This window comes from Corvus brachyrhynchos, unplaced genomic scaffold (assembly GCF_000691975.1).
Source record: "Corvus brachyrhynchos isolate BGI_N302 unplaced genomic scaffold, ASM69197v1 scaffold115, whole genome shotgun sequence".
Taxonomy (NCBI): Eukaryota; Metazoa; Chordata; class Aves; order Passeriformes; family Corvidae; genus Corvus; species Corvus brachyrhynchos.
This window is the reverse complement of record NW_008239553.1, coordinates 3,747,503-3,761,641: the sequence shown is the minus strand read 5'-3', so window position 1 is coordinate 3,761,641 and position 14,139 is coordinate 3,747,503. Positions and strand designations below refer to the sequence as shown.

Here is a 14,139-nt window from a genome sequence, read left to right as displayed (position 1 = left end):
AATCAGTTTTGATTTTTCTTTTTTTTCTTGTATTAGCAGTTTTTTGAGATTTTGTCCTACAAGCAAGTATGCTATTAAGTGAGAATTATTTTGTGTTTTGAGTTCCATAACCATTCAGGTCTTAAAAAAGCTTTCAAGATTAAAAAAACCCCCAAACCTAACAAAATTAGAAATAATGATATTATAAAAATATCAGGATTTTTTTCAGGTTGTTTTTTTTTTTTTTTCCTCCAAAGACAGTCTGTATAATTCAAGAAAGAACACTCTTTTCTTCTAAAGAATAACTTATTTTCTTTTTGGTATTTTCAAATGTGTAGAAAATCACTTCACCTAAGAGCAGTTTTTAGTATGCCTTATAGTAGAATGTTACTATATTTTGTCATAATGCTAGTAGAAATTAATGGGCAATGACAGTTGTCATGTTTTGGAGACTGCTGAGAAGTGTTTTGAGAAAGTTTTGGATATGTTGATGCAGTACAATTGGAGAACTTGTAATGCTGGTGATGACCTAAATTAGAATATATCTGCATTGGTTGGTGTTCATTTAGAGGCAAATTAAAAAAAAAAAATAGAAACTCTAAAATTTTCAAAATAAATGTGAAAGCATAGTGGATGTAGACCTGTCTGAATAGGTATTTAGTCCGTCTTTCTCTTCCCTGTTGAAGAAAAAAGAGTTAAAACTATCGTAGCACTCTAGATATTTGTTCTATTATTGCCACTTGTCTGCGAGAATTCCTATCTCCAACCTGTTTACCACCTGCAGGGTGGAATTCTGCTTATTTATTTATATATGTCTTAGAGCTTCAGATGTTTGGTTGTTTGGTGGGTATTTTTGGTTTGTTGGTTGGGTTTTGGTTTTTCGTTTTGAGGTTGGTTGGGTTATTTTTGGGGTGGGTTTTTTTGGGTTTTCCTTGTTGTTGTGTTTTGGAATTGTTTTTTTTTTTTGTATACTATTTGCTGAGTAGTCATACCAGGAACTTTTTTGGTTAATATATAAAATTACTCAAATCATATGTCTGGATAGGAAGTACCACTGTCAGTCTTAAAGAAATATTTTTTAAAATACATTTTGGGATTGCTTTGTTGTACTGCAGAAGAGAACTGTTGTGTATAGAATAAAATTAACATTCCACAGACCTCTACTTGAAATGTATTGGTTTTTATGCTTGAGAAAGCACAAATGGCATGCATGGTGTTTATATGTTAATTATCCATACTGTTATCTTCTGAATACACTTAGAAATTTACAGCCTTGTGTTTTGGGTTTGCACAGTAAGGTTTTGGTAGTGGAAGGGCTAGAGGGGGAGCTTCTGTGGGAAGCTGCCAGAAGCTCCTGCTGTGTCTGATGGAGCTGATGCCATCAGGCTCCAGGACAGACGTGCCACTGACCCATCGGCGATGGTGGTAGTGCCTCTGAGATAACATCTTTAAGAAAGGGATGAAAAAACCCACCTGCACAGCAGGCAGCAACAGTGACAAGAAAGAATATGTGAAGGAAACAGCTCAGCAGACACCAAGGTCAGTAAAGAATGAGAAGGAGGAGGTGTTCAGGCGCCAGAGCAGAGATTTCCCTCCAGCCCATGGTGCAGCCTGTGGTGGAGGCAGCTGTGCTGCTGCGGCCCATGGTGCAGCAGATCCACCTGTCCAGCTGAGGAGGGATAGAAAGGCTTCAGAGACAGCTGGTATCCAACCCACCACAGCTTGTCATAATGCAGGGATGTATTACAGCAGTAATCTTTTTTTTCCCCTCTCCATTTCAAATGGTAGGTTTGCAGGCTTTTCTGGATCAACAAAACCTGTTACCTAATACTGAACATAAATTGCACAAGCCTATAGTATTTAAAATACTGTGCACTAAATACACTTGTTATGATATTGCCATTTTTTTCATGGGTGTCTTAACTTTAAATGATGTCAGTGTTTAAACATATTTTGTTGTGATGGACACAAAAATTGGAATTTATGACAGATTTTAATGCAAAAAATTTCAGGTATGTTATATGTGCTTTAGAAACAATTCCTTTATAAAAGTCTTAACAGCAAAAAGTAACTTTATCTTCTTCAGCTGGTGTAACTTGAGGAATCACAAGGTTGAAAAATTTTCCATCTTTTGAACAGCAATGGACTTATGTAAAACTAATCTCCTTTCTGAATGGCTTGGCCCATCTAAAATTTATTTACAATGGAGCAGATCTTTTCAAATACGTCTCAGAAAGCCCTTAGGCTGACCAATACCTTCCATCACTTAAGGAGATAAATAGAGGTGCCTTAGTAATTTTACTATTATGGGTCAAATTCCACATTGCATCTCAAAGTCTAGACAACTAACCTTTTTTGGGGGAAGAAGGCAAACATGGCTGTCATAAACCATCAACAGATGACGTATCAATAGCATTCATTTTCAAAATTTCGTACTCACATTGGGTAATGAATTGGACCTGCTGTACCTTTGTCCTCTCACAGTTTGTCATCTGCATCAGCAAAATTTCCTTGGAGGTTTTCCCAAGGAAAAGGATGAGAACCAATATTATGCTTGAAGTTTCAGCAGGCTTTATGTACAAAACAGCAATTCAAAATAATGGCTCAATACTTTGCAACTTTGTGACCTTGTAATCCAGATTGTATAGGCCTCAAATCCTCGGCTATAAAATAATGAAAAGTATTGTCAATATTTAGGCTTTAATGTGCTCCAGAAGGATCAGATTGACCACGAATGTACTATGCTTAAAGACCGATGCTTGAAAAATCTGTGCAATGGTAGCCTTGCAATCATAAATCCATATATTCTCAACTTCTTGGGAAATAGTCCTTCCTGCATAAGGTTTTCTAACTGGCTAAATTTCAAAGCAACAGCTATTTTGGTAACAGAGTCTATTCTTAGGTGAGAAATGTTAAAAACTTCAGTTTTAGTGGTTACTGCTACTCTTCAGCTTCTCTTACTTAGAAGTGGGAAGAAATTAATTGCTGTGTGACCAAAGCAGGAGGGCAAAAAGTAGCAAAGGACAGAAGTCCAAATGTCAAAAGCAAAAAGCTAAAGCAAATATATTTTAAAATATGTGAAACACTTTTGTGTCACCTTATGTGACATTCAAGAGGAATATTACTCCAGTAGTTATTCCAGAATGTGAAGAACTGGCTGAAAATGCTCAGTTAGTCCTCAAGGAGCTGACCTGCCTTCAACAGGTAAAGGTATTTTGGAACATAATATAAATTCTTGCAGCCAGTAGCTGATGACACCTGCTTCTTACTGTTCATCTGCAGAAAGGTGAATCTGCTTTCTGCTTGGGGGGTGGCTCACTGCTTCTGCTGGCACATTTCACTGATGGGATTGTGTTCTCTTGAACTCTCACTTTCTTAGTGATACTCGAGAACAGTAAAACTTCATTCTGGTCCACAAAACATCCTTTATTTCTGGTTAAAACTTTTGCCGCACAAACTTATCTCCCTTTCAGAGATATCGTTTGCCACTGAATCTATGTCTCTCAATATGGTTTGAAAATCTCTAGAAAGCTTGGACTGTATTTGAATTGTAATGAAATGTGAAAGCAGAGGAATCCTGAAATGTTCCAGGGTATTTGAATTTTTAACTTCATATCATTTTAAATTAAAAATGGGGCTGTAATAGTTGTATTTAAAAGATGACAGAAATGCTTTTCAATATATAAAATTATGTTGTATTAAAAGATATAAGAACTAAAATTAATTATTTTGAAAGAAAATAACTAGAGTGATGGAAATATTGCAAGCATCAGTATTTTTCATCCATCTTATTTTCATTATATTGTATTTTTAATGTACTCAAGGAGGACGTTTTCACAAGTGAAAATTTGATCACAATCCCAGTTGAAATACACAAGAATCACGTTTCTCATTTCTCACAGTGTCTAAAATATTTAGCATAAATCTGTGGGTATTGTGCCTTCCCTAAGGCATAGGAAGTTTGTGGCCAGCTCTACTTCTGATTCAAGGTGTGGACTGTACTGCCTGGACTGTACTGTGCACTACACTGCCTGTGTTGTGACAATAACTTTGTGACTCAAATGACTGTTCCTCTTCACTCTTCCTGTTGCCATCCCAGGTAGTTTTTATGTGAAGCTACATCATTATGTTGCTGATCAAACATTGCACTTAGAATCTCCTACCATCTAAATTCTTTGTGGAAGGACATAGCACTGTTATTATGGAAGACTCCTCTCAAGTTTGCATTTGCCAGGAAAAAAATAACATTGCTTAGGAAAATGATCAGTACTGCTAAAGCTCTTGAATATACTAAAATAAGTTAAGAACATTTACAGTTCTTAATAATACCCCATTTCTTTAATTCACAACTCCCTCACCACAGTTTAAAAAACCAAACCAAAACAAGCCAATAAAAAGCTAGCCATGTGATTCAACTTAGTTATGATAACGGGCACCATCTTGGAGTGTAGCATAAATAAGTAGCAGAATAATCTTATGACTATTGTTTCTCTTACTGGTCTGCATATAGATGTTTTGAAATTTGAGATCCATGATATCAAAACATTTGAATGGATAACTTCTTTCTCTTTCATATGTACATCTCTTTTATTTCTTCTCTTTTTTTTTTGCCCCACAAACCCTCATATTTCCAATGCTGCAAAATTATGGGATACCAAAACTTAGAGATTCAGGAGTGAAAATTTCCCACATCATAGGACTGAAGATTACTGAAATACATATAAAGAATATGAGTCATTGTCATGGCTTATGAGACAATATTATAGACTGTGAAGGTGAATTAATGAGCAAAGTGGAGGGTATGAGTGAAGATCAAAGCTTCATGGTTAAGTGCATTATCATAGGAATATCACACAAAATAGTATATAATCAAAATATTGCAAGGCTAGAAGGGTCTTTAAAAAAAAATTATCTTCCACTGTCTTGATTTACACATCTGGCTTCATGTGTGTGATTTAATGAAAATTAAGTACTCTTAAATTACTGATACCAGCAGGTCTCTGTATTTTATATCAGTTATTTTGTGTTAGACGTTCACATTCAATTGAAACAATAGGAATTAATACAGAAAGAAATGGGCATAATTTTCAGTGAACACTAGAAAAAACGTGTAAAATTGTTTGAGTTGTATATGAGAACCCCCTGAGCAAGGCTGACATATGGCTGGGGATATCCTGTAGGGAAATGTAGAGTGCAAGGAGGTAATAATAATCCCTCTTAGAAAATAAAGGTCACAAGTGATAGCAAGTGCCAAGAAAGCATATGGGATTTTTTTAGAGCCTACTGGGTCAATAAAACCTCAGTAGGCTCATGTATTTCTTTAACTGTAAAAAAAACAATTCAATTTGGATCAGGGAGTATAAGGGTTTGTGAGTGAAGTAGAGAAAATACTCCTTCATACCCTGAGCCAATGGCTGTTTCTTCTAGGAGGATATATTAGTTTTAGGAGGTTATGCATTGGAGCCATTGACCTGAGTTCCAGCTCTGTTGATTTCCTGAAAATCCAGTCAGTAGAAGCTAAGGCAGTAAGCGTTTCAGGAAATCAGTTCCTATATTTTTATATATGGATAGTGTTATGGATAAATAATATGTATTTCTGTATATTACTATATAAAAGTATATTTCAAGTTAACATATATTTAAGAAAGTTCTGTATTAAGAAGTGAATGATTGAAGTAACCAGAAGCTTACTTTTTTCCTTCTAGATTATTCTGTTCATGTCAGATAAAGAATTATGAAAAATAATTTTATGTATATATATTTTTTTTTTTTTAATGGTAGTGGTGATTACTCCAGCTTCTGAATGATGGATATTCATATGGCAAAAGATATTTTTGTCAACAAGTTAGCTCTAAGTGCAGCTGGTATGTACTTAACTTTTTAGGACTATGTTCAGAAAGAGGGATGCAACTGGATAAGTGTTAAGGCATGTAAGCAGAAGAAAGTATAGTATACCGTGACTATTAACTATTTTGCACGTGGAGGAATTCAGATTTTCAATTATGTCCTTGCTAGTCTAACACTTATTGACCCACTAACTTATCTCTCTGTTGTAATTGACTTCAGAAATATGTATTAATTGATGTGTAACACGTGCAACTGTATAGAGAAATATGAGAATGTTTGTGGTACGCAGAGATTTCCAGAAAAAAACAGTTTGAAGACTGATTGTAATAATAATGCTGGCAAAATATTTGATTTGCCATACTAACCTTTGGAATTCAGTTATTGTGTCTGTATTGTGTATCTCTATCAGACATCTGCTTGTCTGTGCTTGAAAAAATTTACCCCTACCTTACCAAACATAGTAGACTGCATTTGAAAATACAAGTTTTTTTTGTTAGCGTGAAGTTGCTTCTTGGGATTTTTTTTGTCCCACACAGATTTTTCCTCCCAGACCAACCTTTATGTTTTCAATGAATTTGTCACAAATGTCTTTATAGCTGACTTCTTCAAAAGGTCTCTTTACAGCTTTTCTTTTCACGTTACATGGAATGGTTTTCTTTCATGTGCAAACTGCTGGTGTAGAGATCAATTGTTCTCTAGATTGGTAACTTCCTGTTCTTTGTCTGCCATATTGCTGTGTTCTTGTTCCTCAGCCTTTACTGTCCAGTTCATCTGTATTTGTAAAAAGTTAGCATGATGCAGCTCTTATCTGCACCTGCACTACAGGAACAACTTCTTACCATGGCTATCACCAGAATTAGTGTCATTGTTCATTGTTCACTGCTGATAGAGATTTTTGTATTTCTAATTTTTATAAAAACTGCATTGATTTGGGAAATTTGATGACTTATGATAGATAAGTTTGTCAATGCTTTAATTCAAAACTCTACATGGTTTAACTAATTTTAATTCACTGAACAGTTTAACTATCCAGTATAACTCACCTGTCCATCAGGCTTTATGACGAATTTTTGCACTATGGGACTCATACATGAAAATTCCAGGGGTTTTTTTTTAGACATATGGATAACAACAACAAATTGAATTAAAAAATAACAAATTACTGATTTTAATTCAGTGACATTTGTATGCCTGTAAAAGTACTGAATTCTATAGAAATATTTCATTTTTTTACTAATATATTTGTCCTGTTTCCAGATATAAGGTTTTAATCCACTACACTTTTTATGTCTAAACAATCTGTACCAGATTACTTGAGAAATCCTTAGAATATGGTCTTTTATTTCATGCTAATATCAAAATACAGTACTCTATTATATTTTAGTATTATTATCAATCTGGTTCCTCCTATTTTGTGACAAATAGCTTGCTCAGTATGGTTAGGATTCTATGTTAGCAATGGTTGATGGCATTAGATAAGTCTATGTTTCTCTATCAATTGCATTAACAGGAAATTCTCAGATTCTTGTAGCTTTAGAGATTTGGCCATAAGAACTTTGCTTTTGTAAAAATGTTTGTGAAAAAAAATAGGGAAGCTAAAACCATAATGTTTGCTGTAGTGCTTTTTCTGGATTACTGCCAGTATGACTTGGAAAATCACTCATGAGATTATTCCAGCAATTATACAGAGCTATAGATCTAGTAAAGTGCATACCTTATATAACAAAACAATAAAAATCTAAAATAGCAGAGGGGAGAGAAGAATGAAGGAAAGTCGTTTCACTGTGATTTTGTCAGATGCAGCACTGTATTCACTCACATTTGATCATATGGCATCCAGCTCCTTGCTCTCTCTCTGTCCTTCATAAGAGATGTATGAGGTGTATAAAGATAGTGTGTGGACTTAGTTCAAGCCAGTAGTCTTTAATGTTTATCTTTTTAGTGCTCTGAGGAATTGCCCTCTCATTGAATTAGACGACCACCTTCAATCCTTTAGCCTCTGGTGATACAAGGAAATTAAGACTGGCTGCGAAACTGAGTCTAATTACTGGGAGGCTGTGTGCAGCTTTTTAACATTAGAACTCCTTTTAGAGTAACAAGCAGGTGGGATCATGGGGAAGAAATGAATGCTTTTGTTCAGCTTTTGCATTTGCATGCTCTGCTGTGTTAGATATGTAAACATTTTGTAGATGTAAATTAATGATTGGCGTTATGGAACCTTAGCTTAATAAACAATCTCTGCTTCCTAAATGATTTTACAATGATTTAGGTTCATTACACTTCCCTAAAACTGAAGGCTTTACCTTTTTCTTTTTATCTCTTTTTTTTTTTTTTTTTTTTTTTTAGATCACAAATGCAGGTTAGATCTCCTATCCAGGGTGAGTTTAGACCAGTGTCACTGGAGTTTTATGCAATTCGTTGGCACTTGAAAGGTTCCTATATTTAGAATAATAGGGGAATCAGGGTTTTCTACAGGAAAAGACAAAGCATGAGAGGACGATAACAAAACTGCAAGTTTTGTCATGGTGTGGACTGTGGTAATGGCTTTTAGATGTCATACTAGCAAAGTGGATACAAATGCAAGGAGGAGAGAGACAAGGGTAGTTGATCAGTTTCTTTTTTTCTTTATTCAGGCTGATCAGTTTCTTTATTTCATTTCCCCAAAGCGTCTTCAGTCCTATTCCCATTTCTGTCATTCCAGAGAGAGCTTAGAAGGTGTTTTCCTCCTAGCTTCATGCTGAAGATGTACAGTATTTTAGACTCATTGTTCCTGTGTACAGATAAAGAAAAATGAACTATGATTTTAGAAACCCCTAGATTCTGCACACAAGAAAACATAGTATCTCTCCTCTCTTCAGTGCTACTCTGTAGAAAGGTGGAACCATGATAAGATTAGAGAAGGAAATTCCCTTTAATACTAATTAATTTATGAAATGTTTGCATCACATTAAAAATTTTCATGTTGTTACTGGGTTTTTTGAAGAGTGTGGAGAGCAAAACTGTAATACATTTTTCTACCTTTAGTCTCCCTTGCCTTCAGATATGAGAAGGACCTTTCATACAGCCACTGTGCTGCTCACTTACGTCGTGGTGGATGATAGTGGTTACATAAAATGTATGTTTTATTTTATTCTATAAAAAGGATCATAAAATTTCTGATCCTGGTACCACCAGGGCCAAAATCTTCCTCTGTCTGAGAGATGCAAGATGTATACTGCATATCTTAAAAAACTGGCATTAGCAAAGGAGTTAATAGGTGGTGGAGGACCATAACAGCTTCTTAGGGGTTTTCCTCTGAGGAAAAAAACCCATTCAATTAGCATAGCCATATAGGAAGAAATAAAATATTAAGGTGGTAGGTAACTGCTAATATTTTTCTAAAACTTTCTGGAAAATAGCACAGCTTTCCTGAAGTCAATGGAGAAGGACAGATTTAAGCCACCTGAACATTTATTACTTATATTTTAAAAACTAAAATGATTTCTTCTTAAGGATGTTGGCTTGACCATAGTTTCATTGTACAGATGGGATTGGCATCAAATTTCCGAAGACACTTTCCCTTCATCAAATACATGGTAACTCTGTTTTGATCTTACTGTGCCCCTTTAATCATTATTTTTTGCTGCTGTTGCTAAGAATGGTGCCAATTTTAGTTTGACTGGTGATTTTTCTGAACATCAGTCTGCTATGCACTGTGCTGAGATCCACCAAACTTATTTCGAATTACAAGTGAGAACATCCCACCCTTTACTCCTCCACACTCTGCTCTTAATATAGGGATTGTATTCACATCAAAGCTGTCAGAATGTTTCTGTGATCTCATTAGCTATACTTATTTCTACCTACAGAATAAATGAATCATCAACTGAAACAGCACTAAAGACCAACTGCTAAAACTCACATGTCTATAAGTATATCCATGCTGAAAAGAGATATCTTCTCAAGTCTGTAGATACAAGTTGTTAAAATTTCTAGGTCTGCCAACCTAAAAAAGGGTTAAGTCATTTTTTGAGATTAATTTGGGGCTAAAGTCTTTAACATGGAAATAAAATCGTTAAATCCATTGACAATTAGTTTTATAATTTCATATAGCATATAAGTAAAAACCCTGTCTGTTTATATAACACTGAAGGAACCAAACCAAAATTCTGTTTTAACGGTTTTTTGGTTTTTTTTGTTTTTTGCTTTGTTCTTATTTATGTAGTTAAAATACAGAATAAATTCATTTTACAGCTGTGTGAGGTAAATTAAATGGGTGGCACCAAACAGAAATTAGCTGAGTTAATTCAGCCAATTTAAATCCTTATGTATAGAAGCATTCACTGTAGGGGAGTGAAATCCTGTTAAATGAGAAAATGAAGAGAAATTGGACATAGATAGAAGCTAGGTGTTAAATAAACGAGGTGGGTATACTGGAGGTGGATGATAGCAGGTATAAGATCTGCACAGTGAAAAATTAAAACTGTTCTGATGTCCAGCTACTGGTTACTAATATTATTTGAAGATCATTTTAGCAGCTCAAGTGGGAAGTGGTGACTGGAAACTAAAATCTGTAACAACCAGCATTTCTAGAGGAGCTGGGCAATATGAGTGTGTCAGCAAGTTGAGGCAGGAACCTCTCTGAAAGTTGGACTCTCCCTCTTCATGGATGAGAGATAAGTCCAACAGAGAAGAGACACAGAATCTGGACTTGGTTTGTTGGACATGGAATTCTTCTAATTCTGTATCTTCTTTACAGTTGAGGGGGAAACAGTTTACAGACTTGATAAAGTGAGATTTTTTTTTTTTTTTTTGACAAGTAATGTAAAGTAAGGGAAAACAGAAAACACTACATCTTCTCTTTTTCCTTCATTGAAATATAGATATGCAGTCTAAAAGCATTCTTTGTACAGAGGAGCTTCATGTGCCACACACAACTCCTCCGTGCCCTTGCAGAACCAATCTAGTGGAATAAGTGAATGCCTGACCAATAAAAACAAATCTCACACTAGTGTACAAGCACACTCATATCCTGAATTGCAGGAGAAACAGCTTTTCCTGGCATAGCTTTGCAGGAATTTGTGTCTGCATCTGTCTCACTTCAATACAAAACATTTGAACTAGGATTAAGAATTCCTACCTACACAACTGAAACTTCTTCTTTCCAGAATTCAATGCTGTATTTTCTTGATTTATAAAGTTCATACAAATAGAGAAATGAGTTTTGCAAGGGGTCATGTGTACACCATAGTGTCCTTTCTGGTGCTGTGGGGAATTTTTCACACTCTCAGTCTCAGATCCATGTATATCGCATCAAAATTGCATGTCCTTAATATCTCTTGCAACCATTCAATCATGTCAGCTCATTATCAGATGCTGGAAAACCTTTGTAGATATTGAGTGGACAATCTTAATTGTTTCCACATCATGCTATATTGTTTTGAGGCAAATTTTCATAGGTCAAGAGGTAAAACTACTAAGTACCAATAGGGTGTGTAACTCCAAAAGGAAAAATTGCTGTTTATATTCAAACCATGTGAGACAGGGAAACATTCTTCTCGTGTAAATTGGCTGAACATTAGGAAGATTTACATGAACAGTGACCTTCGAAAATCTGGTATTTTAGTATCATGAGCTCAAGTAATAAATTTTGTGATACAGTATAGCTGATTTAGCTGATTCTGTTTACTGCCAGTCTGCGTATGTGTGTCTAGATCAAGGAACTGAGAATTTCAGTGCAAAGGCTTTGAATGTCCTGCAGTCATCTTGTGTCCAGTCAGGCTGACTGCATTTGGAAACTAGGGAGAAAGAAGGAGTTGGCAGTGGCAGCTTGCCAAAGGCAAATGAAGAAGGCAGCAGCATGAACTTCAGGAGAGGATGGAGAGGAGTCTGTGGGAGGGAGCAGTCCTGTGATAGTCTAATATGTCTATTTTAATATATTGTTTAATTTATCTTATTTTTCTATCTTATCTCTGTATTTTTTTGTTTATCTTCTAACTGTTTTACTGTAAGCAGAGAGGCTGTAATATCCAAAAACACAGTATGAGAAACAGCCTCAGCCAATATATATCAGTGTACTTCCTTTGAAGGCCAAGAATCTGCCCATTAATATCATGTAAAGTTACTGGATTTTGATTTCCAGGAGAGTTGACTGAGCACACACATCTCAGGATAAAGTAAATGAAAGAGACAGGCTCAGTATCTCTGAAAATCAGGCCCGTGATTTCTAATAGGTCATAGGAATTTATAAAAGAAGGATTCAATTCTGCTGTATTTTACAGCCTTTGAACCCTCCACCTTAGCCATAGTTACAGAGTTGTGTGTGGTAAACAGATATAATTCAGCTTATGGAGAATCCTGGTTTTGGTTTTTGTGTTGGTTTTTTTGTGGTTTTGGTTTTTTTGGTTTTTCTTTTCTCTTTTCTCATTCTAGTTTAATTATGAAAACATATTTGCTTCCAGATATATTTTCTGTGTTATGATCCACCGTGTTGTTGACAGATCCCAGTATTTTAATTAATGCATTTCATAAAGAAGTGGTGCAATAGGGCAGATGGGACAGGCTGCGTAATTTCTATGAAGTGTTTGGGGAAACTGAGTACAGCTTTGCTGCAGGGATCTGCTGAAGCTTCAAATACAAATTCTTTTCCAGTAGGGAGTAGGCAAAGGCTAGAAAACGACTTTGGAATTTATCCTCTTTCTAGTTCAGGCAAGTAGCATTAACAATATCAGATCCAATTGAATTTTGCCTGTGCTATGATCTGTCCATCCTCGAGGCACATTCTGCCTGTGAAGGTGGGAGAGTAAGAGTTATTTGCTCCAAGGAATTTTCACACACTTTGGGAGTCCTGATTATTCACTCTGTGGATAATGATTAAAAACAAAGTGCCACGTTAAAACCAGATTTTAAGTTGTGTTACTGTGTACGTTTGTATGGATAGAAAAAAGGGAAGCATGGGCTATAAGTCAAAAACCTGAAGTAATGTAAACTTCTGTTGCACTTGACATTTGAGCTTTTCCAGTGAGTTCTTTGTGTAAAAGTCCATTCCTGGGCATTACTGTCACTTCTGCTTTCTCTATGGAACATTAACTCTGTTTTCATTGCTGACATCTAGCAATGATCAGATGAAGCGTGGCATATCCAAGCTGATAACCTATGATTTGCTTTCTTTATGTACAGACACATACACACATTTCAGTACTGGCTTCTTTTGTTAAAATGCTGGTTCTTCAATGTAGGGGAAAATAAAAAAGAGATCTACCTAAACAACAAAAATCTTTCCATTTTTAATTTTTCTTTTCCTTTGTTGATGAAATATTTAATGATGTGCTTGTGAAATGATACAGCTGACCCATCAGGCTGGATCCTAACAGGCCATAAGGTAGCTCAAGCATTATACTCGCTGTCTTCTATGCAAGTTGAGTCATATCAGGACTGAATTTTGTTTAGGGTGAGAAGAATTACAGGAGGGATGTACCTCTGCTGTGTATGTAGTTCTGTTTTGGGGAGTTTCTAGTGAAAGATTTGCCTTGGGAACTAAGACTGTTAAACAAGCCACTCCTCTGATCTTCCATTTCTGGAGATAAAACTGTGGTCTGAGATACCCACTGAGCCTCCAGCTAGGAGAGGGTTCCTAAGTGCTGCAGCAAATTGTGATGAACTCTTTTGCAAAACTGGTCGTGTGGCAGTTTGAAAGGAATGTGAATAGCTCAGCTATGTGGCATGGGCAGAGGGGCTGTGGTGACAGAGCAACTGGAGACCGAAACAGCAGTGAAGTTGTTGGTCTGGGGTGTAGTGGAACCATTTAATTACAGAAGCCTACCAGATTTAATTTTACATGGCTTTCTATTTATTTGTTATTACATCAACTTACCAGTTAATAACACTTACTAGCTTTAGGATGATGTGAGCTAGGGTGCTGGGATAGAAAGTTGGGACCTCTATGCATTTTAAGTGTCATCTAAAGTATTTTTAAATATTTTCTATTCATGGAGCTATCATGTGTCTTGTAACATAGATGACAACCTAACTGTGATACAGAGGAGTGAGACAGTCTAGCAGAGAAAATAAGGAGGAATGTGATGGGGGCAGAGGTCTAGAAAGAAAATTATGGAAATTGTAAAATGAGAGTGATTACAACCATGTAATTGTATTACATCTTTTGAAGTGCTAATTTTCCCTTACCCTTAGAGGCTCTCCTAGTCTCCATAAGAAGAGAGGGCAAAGCTGAAACAGGTCATACAGAGTCTAACAGAGGCAAGTCAGAGTTAAGCCAGTGGCCTCAAGACTTAATGTTCCATTGGTCATTTTGTTGAAAAAACAGTGGATTAAGTA

General features: G+C 35.8%; 1 protein-coding gene across 10 annotated transcripts in view; it reads left to right on the top strand.

Moving 5' to 3' along the window:
* The window catches only part of LRRC4C (leucine rich repeat containing 4C), a 509,132-nt gene that overhangs the window by 290,664 nt on the left and 204,329 nt on the right, over window positions 1-14,139 (top strand). The window lies entirely within an intron of this gene.